The 14098-nt window shown below is 39.5% G+C and overlaps 1 pseudogene; it reads left to right on the top strand.

Moving 5' to 3' along the window:
• Window positions 1-1270: 1270 nt before the first annotated feature.
• On the top strand, window positions 1271-12321 carry LOC101430939 (ADP/ATP translocase 3-like; annotated as a pseudogene).
• Window positions 12322-14098: the final 1777 nt, after the last annotated feature.

Here is a 14098-nt window from a genome sequence, read left to right as displayed (position 1 = left end):
ATGAGAAAGCCTTCCCCCTCTCTGTTGGGTCCCTACTGTATGTCAAGACTTTGTTAAGCACTTACACCTATTACCTTATATAATTTTCTCAACAATTCCATAAATGTTAAGTCACTTAAAGATGAGGAAACTGATGTTCAGACAAATTAAGTATACTTAAATAGCTAAAAAGTGAAAGAGTTCTGATCTGTATCTGGATATTTCTGATTCAAAAGTTCATGTTTCTTTAACTGTATTACATGGTGCTGAAGTATAGCACACAGCCTAGATGGTTGTACAAGATTTTGAAGCTTATTAATTAATTGCATTCTATTGGTTGAAAATTCTTAATGTAAATAATTTGATTCTTAGATTTTTCAGTCATGAAAATTCATGTCTTGGAAAATCATAATTGCCCTTCTTTTCCCAGAGTAAATAGCTTCTTCTCTATAAGTCTCTTCTTTCTTTCTTCTCCACAGATAAGATTGTTCTGATAAATATTTTCCTTATGATCCTAAACACTTGTAGGAAATTGTTTTACTTTATGAAAAATATATAGTTAACTGAAAATTTCTCTGAACTTACAAATTAAGCAAGAAAATTCTATGACCATTCAAAGATTCTTACACTCCATTAAAAATAATCTTTATATAAAAAGAAAAGCACACTAAAATGTTAATGTACTCAAATAAAAATCAATGTGACATTCTACTATAGTTCCTTACATCACTTTTCTAAACTTCAAAGTCACAGCATCTAAATATTTGTCTCAAAGCTCCCAATTTTGGTTTTAGCTGTGGTTATCTACCTCATAAAACACAATGCTGGCCTAATTTTCAAGCCTTAGACCTTATTAATGAACACATTTCTATATTTAGAAACTCATATAAGTACTTAATTCTTCACATACCTAATTTTTAATGACATGCTCCTGATTTAGGTTCTTAAATGCATATTTCAAGCAACCAAATTTTCTTGTTTTAACTGGAATAAGTTGCCTATTATAGATCATAAAGTAGATAAGATATGCCAAAAATGTTTATTAAAAAGTTTAAGGCCGTGAGCAGAATTTCATTGAAGTTATTATCCTAATCCTGCAAAAGCCCTAAAATCATAATTAGTAATTGGCTTGGTTTGTAAATTAGGTTACTAAATTAGCAGATCAAAATTGATACCAATAATTCTTTTCTGAATTAAGAAACCTCATGTTTCTTGTCATTCTACTCAACTTTCAGTATAAAAATTTGGCAACTGCCAGAGTTACTTGATATCTAGACATTTTACTTGCACCATGGCAGAACTAAAGGTAAGCCTAGGAAACAGAATGCTCATCCCATTCTTTTATGGATGAGGCCAAGTGATTTGCTCAGAATCATAGAGAAAACCCAAGTATCCTGGATCTCGGTCTAAAGGACTCAGCCTTCACTTTGTTTCTTATTTTCATTTAAAACAGAACAAATAATAGGATCATTTTGTGCTGGCATTCTCTTTACACTAAAATATGCTACTCAACTCTATTCAAATCTGGATGTAAATCTCTTTAGGAAAAACATTTAACCTAACTGCCAGGGCCAGTAGTTTTAAGGGTAGATGCAAATAAATGTGATTTCATAAAGCTGTCTATTCTATTCCAGGCTGTGCCCACCACCCCATCTACTGGCTTTCTGTTCATTGTCCAGACTCCCTATGGTGAAAGCAGCTGCGGTGCTGGCAGTTTCTATGTTCAGACTTAAAATTACATGTCCAACAGGCAGATGCTCTTTAGCAAATTAGATCACTGAAGGGTTTCCCTGAGCCAGAGAAGGTACAGTGAGAACATGGGAAAAGAGAAGGTGATTCCACACAGTGCCTGAGAAAAAAAGGACCCAAATCCCCAAGCTCGACCAAAGTCCTCTGGGAACATTGTCCTCCAGCTGTTTCTTTCCCCACTTCTATTCCCACAAAACGATGGAAAAATAGTTCTCCCTTGAACCACATCCTCTACCTTACTTTTTTTTGGTTTTAGTCCCTACCCAGTCCCTATTCAGAAATTGCTTATCTCCTTGCTTTCTTCTTGCTCTTCTCTCAGACCTTAAAATGGACAAAAATGTATTATATGCATTCTGGTCACTCTTGGGCATCCATAATCCTGCCTCTACAAATTCCTCAATAGAATAAATGTGCAAGGATTTTTCACCTTCAGCATGTACTTTCCCCAAGGTCACAGAATTCGTGAGGAAACAAGGGGAAGACATCCACCAGGACTTATCTGTAATGCCGCATGAGAGAGGAAAGTGATGTGCCTGTATGACAAGTGTCCAATTCCTCAGTTAGAGTGTATGTTATAGCATGAGAGCACTGAAAGTTCCCAAACATAATGGAATGTCACATTCTTCATAAATCCTTCCTTAATTTTCCCAAGGAATATAATTTCCCCTGCCTCTCTCTGTCCCCCGAATTAGGAGGTAGCCAGCTGTGGCAGTTTGAGTCTTTTGTGGACCCTGGAAAATTATGTTCTTAAATTGGTTCGTTCCTGTGGGCGTGAACCTATGGTGAACCTTTGATTATGTGAGATTTCATTAAGAACCATTTGATTAGATTACTCCAGTAAGGCATAGCCCAGGGTGGTCTTAATCCTTTCATTGGAGTCCTTTATAGAGGAAATGAATATACAGAGAAAAAAGTCACAGAAACAGAGAGAAACCCCTGAAAGATTGAGTGAGAAGACCCTGGAAGCCAGAAGCTGAAATTATTGGAACACAGAAGCTAAGAGGAAGCCACTAAAGCCAAACGCTGAAAACAATGAGACCCAGAGGAGACAGGAGAAGGGGAAGATGAGTGGATGCTGCCATGAGCCTGATCACCCACAGCTGTAGCTCAGGGAGGAAGCATCTCCTGGTGATGCTTTCATCTGGACACTTTCATGGCCTCAGATCTGTAAGCTTTTAAGTTAGTAATTCCCCATTATAAAAGCCAACTCATTTCTGTTATGTTTCCTTGGCAGCCTTTAGCAAAATAAAATGCCATCTAATAAGTGTCAACTGCACTGCATATAATCAGTTGCAAGTCTATCCCCCAACACACCACTCAACTTAAAACTCATTGAGGGCAGATACCACAAGGTTTTTATATTTCTGCATGCCTTGGGTACATACCAGTCTCCCCGGAAAGTACACTTTCTCAGACCAATCCTCATGGTGCATGCATATTCATCATTAAAGGCCAGAGTTTATGCTTTCCATGGCACCAGACGATGACTTGGTAATGATTAAAGATCTCACTTGCCCATTGGCTTAACTGTAAGATAAGAGAAAACTATGTCTAGCAAACTAAATTTATCAGTCTGAGTTTTAAAATGACTGAGGAAATGGTTCTGACTTCCTAACAAACAATGTCTTTGAAGAGTGCTGGACCCCAGCAGTGATTTGCTTACAAGTAAAATGCTATCTCTTTTTATGGTTTTTTATGGTTTTTATCTACAGTTGAGAATCTTCTGAGTGCCTTGACTTGACAAAACCACAGGTTACATTGTCAAGATGTCGCACAGGAACTCTTCATCTGACCCCATCATTTCTTACCTGAGCTACCAGCACCAGTCACTCAGGCAGTGTCCCATCACTCCCCTTGCAGCAGTCCCATGGGTGGACTGTCACCACACCCTGTGCACTTTACCTCCTTACAGATCCCTCAACTCCCTTCCCCTCTCCATTCCCATTGCTACAGCCTTATTCCAGCTCCTGCATCTTCTCCTGGACAAATGCCATGGTCTCCTGATGGTCCCCTGACTTCTGGGCTGCTTTTCTCCATACCCGCCTCATCCTCCAAACAGCTGTGGCAGTACATGCACCTTCTAAAATGCAAATTTAATCGTGCCATCCCCCCTTTTTGAATGCCTTCGTTCTCCCACCTCTTTCATTGCCTGTTGGCCTAGGATGAGGTCCAAATTCCCCAGGCTGGAATAAAAAGGCTAAAATGACTCCCTGGCTCTGCATTGTAAAACATGGTAGCCATTAGCTACATGTGCATTTAGCACTTGAAATGTGGCCAGTCTAAATTGAAATATGCTATAAGGGTAAAGTATATGCTAGGTTCCAAAGGCTTAGTATGAAAAAGGAACATAAAATATCTATTTATTTTTGAATTGAGGACATGTTGAGATGATGATATTTTGGATATATTAAGTTTAAATAGTTTTTAAAAATTTTTAAAAAGTTCACTTTTCCCTTTCTTTTAATGTGACTACTAGAAAATTTCAAATTACAATACACGACTATCTTCAAAATTTCTAATAGATAGTGCTGGTCTAGCTGTATGGAATTACAGGCTGTTTCTGGAAAGCCACCACTCTGCTGAGGATGACCTCCTCCTCCCCTTCCACTCACACAACTCTTCTTGATGAAGACATATTCATTTTGAAAAACTCATTTCCCCTACAAAGCTTTTACTACCTTCCATATGGTATGTAAGCTTCTTCACCATCTCACCTTATATTGCTTTTGTAATCCCACCATCAACTTCTCAATTTCACCACCACCCTCATCACAGAGGACCCTTACATAGCACTGCAATTTACTAAGCACCGTTCTAAAGGCTTGACATATATATATATATTCATTCACTCTTCCTATAGCCCTATAAGAGGTCATTTACTACATCTAGTACTATTTAATATACTTATCCAAACTCTGCCAGTAAGTGGCATAGCCATTATTCATATCTCGACAGGCAAGCCCCTGACATGCACGCCCCAGCTGCCCATAGCAGTTAATCTGCTCCCTCCAGAACAGGGACAGGGACCCACAGTGGCAGCACAGAGCGACTCTACACTGCTCTGGGGAGAGGTCAGAGAAGGAACCAACCAGGCCTCCCTGAGTGCTTCCTAATCTTTTTAAACTGTTTTTTGTTTCTTTTTTTTATTTCTTTTTGATTTAGTGCTAGACAATTGCTGAAATCCTTTACCTGTTTTCCTTAGCTCTGATAAAGATGGTAACACCAGGCTTTGCTAGTCCTTCAAAGATTCTGTGGGAGAACAGAACTCTGGAGCATCTTATGCCACCATCTTGGTCGACCAGAAGTATCTAAGAATTCAGAACATATTCCTAACAACCACTCTACCACCTTTCCTGACTCTCCCTTAACCTTCCCTTCCTCATGCTTTTGCTAATGCAGAACTTTTATTTTCCAAAATTGTTGCACTGACTTACTGAATGTTGATTTTTTTGCTAGCTGATAGTAAAGTCCATGAAAGTAAGGGCCCCAACTGTCTTATTTATTGAAATATTCCCCATGCCTAACAGACACTTGGCACATAGTAAAAAGTCAATAAATATTCTGAAATGAAGAAAATGTTCTTGCTCCTTCTAGACTATATAGGAACTCTAAGATATATAAAGAAAACATAAAAAGAATAATAGTATTGATAATAGTAATAGTAAGGGCTGCCTTTTATTGAGTGCCTGCTGGGACTGGTGAGCTGCACAAACTTACGAGGTGGGCATTATTTCCTTCATTTACTGAGGTAACTATTGAAGTCATTTAAGTGTCTAGCTCAAGGAAAAATAGCTGCTTAAGTGCCAGGGGAAAGTTGGAATTCCCGACTTGCCTGATGCTCTTTCCGTTATATTGTAAGACTGTAGGAAACAGTCCCTGAAACAGAAAGACTCACAAGATGAGTTGAAAAGAATATTGAGTCTCCCTCCATAAAAAGGACTAGAGTACTGCTTTTCAGGCATCAGAAAGTTGACTCTAATTTAAAGTCAAAGGATACCCTCATGTGCTGATCTGCTTTTCCTACCTCAACAAGGGCCTGCCTTCAGTTTTCCTCTTCTTTCCCTAGGACTGTAGGAAAATGGAAGGTGAGGTTAAAACTAAAATACTCATTTCACTGTTTTGTGTAGGGCTGGTGACCCTCAGCTGGATTGTCAGTGAAGTCTCCAACTCTCTAGTCTATCCCTGCAACTTTACTCAACTCCCCTGCTTACATCCCACACCATCCCAGGTAACTCTCCCTGCAACCATTTGGTTATATTTTATGTTATTTTTAGAAGAGAATAAATATTTAGATATATTTAAATATTATCTAAATTAAGTATAAGATTAGACTACTTGCCCGTTATAAAATTCAGTCTGCACTTGTCAAGTTTCAGAGTACCAATTATTATTTTTAACAAATACTGGTTAAGTGGCTATTAGGTATTTAGCAATTTAGGAAATCCCAATATATATTAACAAAAAAAACCACACAAACGAACAGAGTTTCAACCCTTAAGGATTTTACAGCCTAATGTGGCACTAGTAATAGTAACAGCTAACATTGAATGCTTACTATATGCAAGGCACACTCTTCCATTTCTTCCTCAGTGTCTACATTCTTTTCTTTTTTTTAGGTCACAGTAAACTCACATATAGAACGTAGGGGACTCCATATACCCAATATCAAACCCTTTTCCCCCTTCCTCAGCACTGATTTTTTTACATGTGGATGTTGCATTTGCTGCAACTGATGTACAGATACTGAAACATAGCTACCAACCATGGTTCCATTATTGTTTACATTATGGTTCACATTGTAGACTGCACGCTTTTATACATTTTTGGTGAAGTTTGACATGGCCTGTATCCATCATTGCAGGATCGTGTAGAACACCTCCATGCCCCCCAGTTACCCCCTCTTTCAACTATTCTATTCCTGTCACTCCCTCCCCTGAGGGCCCACGGTGATGACCATGCTTCGCCACTTGCCGGACAAGATTGCTTAATACTTGCAGCAATGCTGAGGTCTTACCACACTAGTCTCTCATCCCTGACTGGGAGCCACCCTTGCCCTCAAGAAACACCCTCCCCTCTGTTTGAGAATATCAGGCCTCCTCAGGATGGGGGTATAGCACCTTCCTGCTCATTGTGTGGGTGTCTGCCCACTGATACAACATACTATGTCATGATGAGCACTCACACACTCCCTAGAAGTCTGCCCCTTGTGCATCTTGCAAGGCACTGTTTTAAGTATAAATTTACATATATCCTCAAAATAACCACTATTACTCCCATTTTACAGGTGAAGAAATAGAGGCACGACAGGGGAATTACCCAGATGCTTTTAATGTAAACAATATGATTGGCAATACAATACAGGTTTGATACTGTGCAGCAAGGAAGTCTAACCTAAAATCTGTGGGTTCTAACCTAAAAAAAACATGTTGGCTGATTAGTTTCTTTGCTCTATTTCAGTGAGCACGGCTACCAAGTTTTTAAGGGAAAACTATTTATTCTTCCTTCTTATCTAGTGCTAACATCTTCATGCTGACATGCAACTGCATTCTATATAAACGTTTCAATATTCTTAAGAGAATCACATCTAGTCAAAAATTAATATTAAGGTTATTACCCATAAAACATTAAATGATATTCAGAATTACTTGACGTCATTTAAACATTTCTTTATTTAACACACCTATAAAATCCCTTTCAAGTATGCTTTTTGAATCATCGAAAACAATTGATTCACGTGCATAATTCAGATACTCAGTGGTAAATAAGAGCAAACACAATGATGTGAATGGGCATAATTTTATTGACAGAAGGATTTTGGCCAAACCAGAGAGCTGAGGGTAGCATTTTGGCTCCAGGTTCGTTCAGATGCTCTTTTTATGGTATTCTGCCGGCTTTGGAGGAGGCTGTGGCAGAAAAACTATAAGCTGTGAATTTAACCCCAGTTTTCAAACCCATCAACAAAGCCAGCAGAGAGCTAAACCATCTAATAAAGATAGAAACAGTGGGGGAAAATGAGCCTCAGTGTCTGCGGGATGCTCTGCGGGCAATGATAAAGAAAATCATGGAAGTTTAGGGATTGTGGATCTCAAGTTGATTTATTAAACAGTCGGAAGATTTTTTTTGTACGATATACTAGCTGTAAATGCATAAAAAACCTGCAGGACTTCGATGGAAATGTCTCTGTATTGATTTCATTGTTGCTTGAGTCAGATATGGATGTTTTCCTTTTATGCAAAATGCTGATGTGTACCGATTCGTGACTGGGCCAGTGCCTTCAGGAATTCTCTGTAGGCCATGTAAGTAACCATATTGTAACAGTTTGAAATTGGAAGAACCTCAGTTCCCTGTTCCCTTTCTTTTCACTTATTCAGCAACAAAAAACTCAGGGCCAATGGCAACCCTTCTCCCCACTCTTCTTCTCTTGGAAGACTGAAAACACCTGCACTATTACCTTGGCATGATAAACCCTTTTCCTGGACCTTTTAGCCTTCTTGTCACTGCATTAATTCTTCTCTCTCCAGAATCATTCTAAAAATAAGTACTCTCTAGAACCTACTTTATTTGCCATGAAGCATTTTCTTCCAAGGAAGACAATTGCTCGGCGATGATTCTTACACATTTCAAATCATACTGGTTTGAAATGTCCCATATGCAGTGCTCAGGCGAGGGGTAAATAAAGCAGCATGATATAATTTGCCTTTGGATGACGTTTATAATGAATGTGCAGATTGTCTTTCTTTTCAAGAAAGGCATTTGCCTTTCTCATTTATTTTTGTCCTTCTAATTTCCAGAAGCGTGGTCAAAGTTTGTGGTACATCTTTATTGAGAAGATCCTATAGAACTTGTGAATATTTAGCAAGTAAGGCAGTGGTATTCTGATCATACCTCCAAATCCATAAAACACAACTAACCTTGTTCTAGTCCTTGAAAGACAGGAGGTAAAGTTTTGAGAAAGGGCTTTTGATGGTGAGTCAGTGCCCAGGCACTATTTGGGATTTTTCAGCAAGCCAATTCTATAGTAGAGTCTGACTGGGCCCTATTTATTGGACCCTGACGAATGAGTTCATTCTGCTTGGGTTCATGTACATTTTGTGTAGTTATTACATGTGGGTGATCAGAAAACAAAAATAAGAATTAGTTGAGAAGAAAAGAAATAACACATGTGAACTACCTATAGGATTTTATGCAATTAGAAATGTATACATATTACTATTCTTTAAAATATTGCAAAAGAACAGCAATAATGTCATCATATTAATAGTAAAAGGGGATTCTATAGCACAGGAGTAAAGTTCTAGAATTATCTAACTATGACACTCTGTTTCACTGATTCTTGGGGTTTGCTTATTTCTATTACCAGCATCATGTTGGACTCAAGAGACACACTCATTACCCAAAATAATGATTTAATATCAGAGAGACAGAATTGTTTGGAGCCTAGGCTACCCTGGATTCAAATCCCAGTTATGCTCTGTCTAGCTCCATGACTTTGGACTTGTTACTTAATCTTACTAGGATTCCTACTACTTCCTGTAAAATGGAGATGATAAACATAGCATCTACTTCATAGAGTTTCCATGAGTAATTACATACTCCATATGAAGTGCTTAGCACAGGGCCTGGTATGTTGGTTAAAAGTCCAATGAATTTTAAGTAACTATTGTTAAATCCGGAAGAAGAGCACTGATGGATTTTTTTCCTTTACCATATTTGATGAAATTTCAAAATATATATATGTTTTTATTAAACACTTGCATTAGAGACTTCTATAATTCAGAAAATAACCAAGTTCCCTTACATTATAATGCATGCAGAATTTAAAAAACACATAAAAAAAATAGGGCTGATAAATAAATAAGTTAGAAGGGGAAGTAGAATGTAGATTTGAAAACCCTAAACTCTGTATTGGAGAAGGATGCAGTCAAGAAGCAGAAACCACATCAGTTACATGGAAATAATTTCATATGAAGAATTGATGGCTATGTATGAATTGTTAATTAGGTAGCTGAAAGGGTAAAAAATAATAATAAAATTTTTATGGAGGTACAATGGCTAGAAGCAACTACTTCTCTCAGGGTTGAAGGGGGAAAGGGAAGAAGTTGGAGTTATTGAAACACAGAAGGCTGGGACTCCCACCTCTGAGGAGGAGGCTGGTCCTGCAAGTATTGGCAAAACTGCAAAGTGGATTCTACTGCTACCAGAGGCCCAGCCACTGCCGGGACTCAGAAGGCGACAGGAGTGACTAGAACAGCAAGCACCCCCAGACCTACAAGGGGCAGCCAAAAGGAACCAGGGGCCAGCAAGTCCCTTCTCCCTCCTCCAGCCTCGCCATCTACTTCATGTCCCTAGTTGCAGATTCAAACAAGAAACCAGCATCCTCTCCCAGATCACATAGCAGCATAAAGAAGAGTGGGTTTAGAGCTGGCAGAGGATAACTTACTAACTGGAGCAAAGTCCAATAGGATTTTGGTACCTGAGTTGCAAGTTGGAATCTGAGTCTTCCTTTGTAAAAAGAAATTTAAAAGGTAAAATCACCAGACATAGAAACACAGAAGGAACTTAAGTGTGATCATTGTTTTCAGAGAACTGTTTTCTATAATGTCCTTCAAGAAAAGCTGAAGTCAGGACATGGGACTACAAGTAAGAAAATGTTCAGGGCTCCTTGTAATTAAATCAAAGGGAGGAAAATTAGAAAAGGAAAGAGACTAAGAAACATAAAAAGCATTTGGGTTACAAAATAGATGTTATTAAGCCTATCTTACCTAGGAAAACTATTCTATGGTGTCTCTCAGAGAAAGAACAAAATACGTACAAGTACAGATAAAGCTTCTCAGCAATGATCCAAACACACAGGTGCTTTTCCAGAATCCTAACTCCCAATTCTCAAACTACCTCTCAAATGATTAGTCCTAGTTTTTGAACTTGGATTTTAAAGATATTGTAAACTTTATTGTCAAGTCCCATAATTCTCTCTTCAGAAGACATTAGAAGCAGCTTTGGTTGTCCAATATATGTGAAAACTCTTGTATTATGTAACTTTGTGAGTGGCACAGACTCCCTACAACTGGGCATGTTGAAAATTCCAGATACGAACGCTTCCATTTTTCTTTGCAAGGAAATTATGCTAGCTCTGGGCAATCCTCAGCGTCCTGGGGGAAATTGGGATGACACCCAGTATCTACTGTGTGCTTTCATTGGACAAGATCTGGGGTCAATGTTCTTAGGAGAAAGACCCAGTTGTTTTCCTGTCTCAATGTCTTCTCCCCTTCTTGATCCACTGCTCAACTAGACTACATGTTCCATCTGCTCTTGTGACCAAGTTCTCCACAGTAAAATGCAAGCAGGTGTGCATGGGCCATTCCTTAGTGCCATGTGCTCATTTGGTTCTACCACCCATGGGTCAGGCAGTCATGTGACCAAGAGTGACCACACACTGACCTTACTTTTCTCAAAACTCTGTAGTCTCTCCTGACTTCTGTATGTCTGCCAATAGTCTTCTACAGCCTGCTGCCAACCAGTCAGGGATGGTCGTCTTTCCCATGTGATTTTGGTTCAGTATCTTCCAATGCACAGGCCACTGCAAAGACTTCCCACGACTCTCCCCCATGAAGGACAATACACTAATCCTCCTGCCATCTCCAATATCTTTTGTAAAAATAAGAAGGTTTAGCAAGGACGTCCAACCCTCCTGGCACATCTGCTCCACTCTGCTACCCAGACAGAACAAACCTTCTCCTTCTCTAAGGACCTCCCTGCTGTTGGCATCACCACAGCCATATCCAAGATGGCCGTGGGCCCCATCTCCCATCGAGATGCTCAAACTGCTGCAGCAGGTGCTACATGCCAGTAAACAGATTGCTGCTGACAGATGGTACCCAAGGAGCCTTCCCAAGGAGCAGGACGTCCTCTCCTGGAGGAGTAATTTGGCCAATGGCATCTGCTACTTCCCAACGCCCACCCTCAACTTTAACTTTAAGGATGAATATAAACAGGTGTTCCTAGGCAATGTAGACAAGTAAACGCCATTCTAGAGATTCTCTGCCTGCAATCTGACCTCTTGAGAAACTTTGACTGCAATCTGGCCTCCAGTGGGGCAGCTGGAGCTATTTCTCTCTGCTTCATCATACCTGCTGGATTTTGCAAGAACTTGTTTGGCAGCCAATATTGGGAAATCTGGCACAGTCAGAGAATTCAAGAGCTTGGGAAACTGTCTGGTGAAGATTATCAAGTCTGATGGTATCTGAGGCATAAGCCAGGTACTCATCATCTCCAGACTTCGGCATGTATGATGTGGCATTAGGTAGGCTCCCCGACCCCAGGAAAACAGGGCACATATGGCAGTCAGCTGGATGACAATCTATGCTATGACAGCCATGGTCAAGGTGGTCTCCTGCACCTTAGACATGGTGAGGCAGTGGATGATGGTGGCAAAGGAGCTGGCTGGTATCATGTATCCTGGGACCGATGGTTACTGGAAGAACATTTTCAGAGATGAAAGTGGCAATGTCTTCTTCAATGTGGTTCAATGTTCTTAGAGGCATGGGTGGGGAATTTGTGCTAGTATCGTACCTCAAATTGAAGAAAGTCATCTGAATGTGTCTTTCTCACTAGATGTAGGAACCAAGAGAAGCATATAGAATCCCTTCTTACCTATTAGGGACTAATGGGCTTCAAGAAATTCCTATTGTTTTTACTCAGGTCCGATTTTATCTATAGAGGACTGGGGAAAGGGTTAAAGATGGGACTTATTGTGATTACATTCAACCACTGGCACTGCTGATTCTGTGCATTGATTATGGGAGAGGTGGACTCATGAAATCATGCAAGTCCACAGATGAGGCAGCCCAGCCACACAGAAATAGAAACTCTCAAGTTCTAATTCTGGTGGAACCCAAGTTGTGTTTATTTATTTTCAAAAACTCGTGCCTCTCATTTGTACTTAAGCAATATTTCCTTTTGCATACCTGGATATATGCTTCTGTGTTGGACCTTCTGCTGTAAAACCAGTAACTTTGCAGGGCATTCCAGAAAAAGAAGAGTCTATTGAGGAATTCTGAACAAATGACAGCTTGTTTATAAGTTCCTCAAGGGACTTTCAGAGATGTGACATTAAGCCTTTTCATTTTACTGAGGAATATTGCACAGATTCTACTTGTTTACTTTCATTTTCTGTGAAGGTTGAAGGAGTCCTTCAGCAAATAGGAGAATATGAATGTTTAAAAATGCATCAATAGATGAAAAATAATATTTTATCCATTACAGTTCTTTGCATTTTATTTCCTGGTTTGTTTTATTTTTTAATTATTTATTTATTTTTTACAAAGTGGTAGTTTTATTTCACATTCCTGCCAGAAATATTTAAGAGATACAGTTTCTTCATATCTGTGTAAATCTTTGATGTTCTCAGTATTTTTAAGTTTACTTATATAGGTAAGTGTGTGTTACATTTATATATATGTGCATCATCCCTATCCAAAATCTATAAACTTTAAATTTAACTTTTCTTTTTTTAAAATTTTATTTATTTATTTGTTTATTTTTAAATTAAAGTTAATAGATCACAAGGAATTAAAAATGCCCCGGTTGTCTGTTCTCTGTGTCTATTTGTTGCATCGTCTTCTTTGTCCACTTCTGTTGTTGTCAGTGGCATGGGAATCTGTGTTTCTTTTTGTTGCGTCATCTTGTTGTGTCAGCTCTCCATATGTGTGGCACCATTCTTGGGCAGGCTGCACTTTCTTTCACGCTGGGCGGCTCTCCTTACAGGGCGCACTCCTTGCGCATGGGGCTCCCCTACACAGGGGACACCCCTGCGTGGCATGGCACTCTTTGCGCGCATCAGCACTGTGCATGGGCCAGCTGCACACAGGCCAAGGAGGCCTGGGGTTTGAACTGTGGACCTCCCATGTGGTAGATGGATGCCCTAACCACTGGGCCAAGTCTGTTTCCCTAAAATTTCTTCTATTACTCGTCACAATAGTTTTATAGTACAATATCAGTAAGTTCACTCTAGTCCATATTTTATTCCTCCATTCTGCGGACCCTAGGATGGTGATGTCTTCTCCTCCTCTAGATCAAAAGGGAGCTTAGAGTCCCCATGGATGATGAATGTAATTCCCCTGCTTACAGTTGTAGGCACTCTTGGTTCCCTGGTGTGGAGGTTGACTATCTTCACTTCCCTGTTAGCTGACCTGGGTATGTCCAACGAACCATAGAGAGTAAGAGTTGCCACTCTGCTGAGGCTCAGGGCCCAGCTGGCACATGGGCAGTCCAGAGATTCATGGTTTGTTTTAATTTAAGAGAAAATTTTGGCTTGTACATTTTCACTGTATATTGGTCTTTAATTTTCAAAAATTTTCCTTTACTTATAGAG

The sequence above is a fragment of the Dasypus novemcinctus genome, chromosome 22 (assembly GCF_030445035.2).
Source record: "Dasypus novemcinctus isolate mDasNov1 chromosome 22, mDasNov1.1.hap2, whole genome shotgun sequence".
In the NCBI taxonomy this organism is placed as follows: Eukaryota; Metazoa; Chordata; class Mammalia; order Cingulata; family Dasypodidae; genus Dasypus; species Dasypus novemcinctus.
Note: the sequence above shows the minus strand (reverse complement) of the source record. Positions and strands in the feature narration are given on the sequence as shown.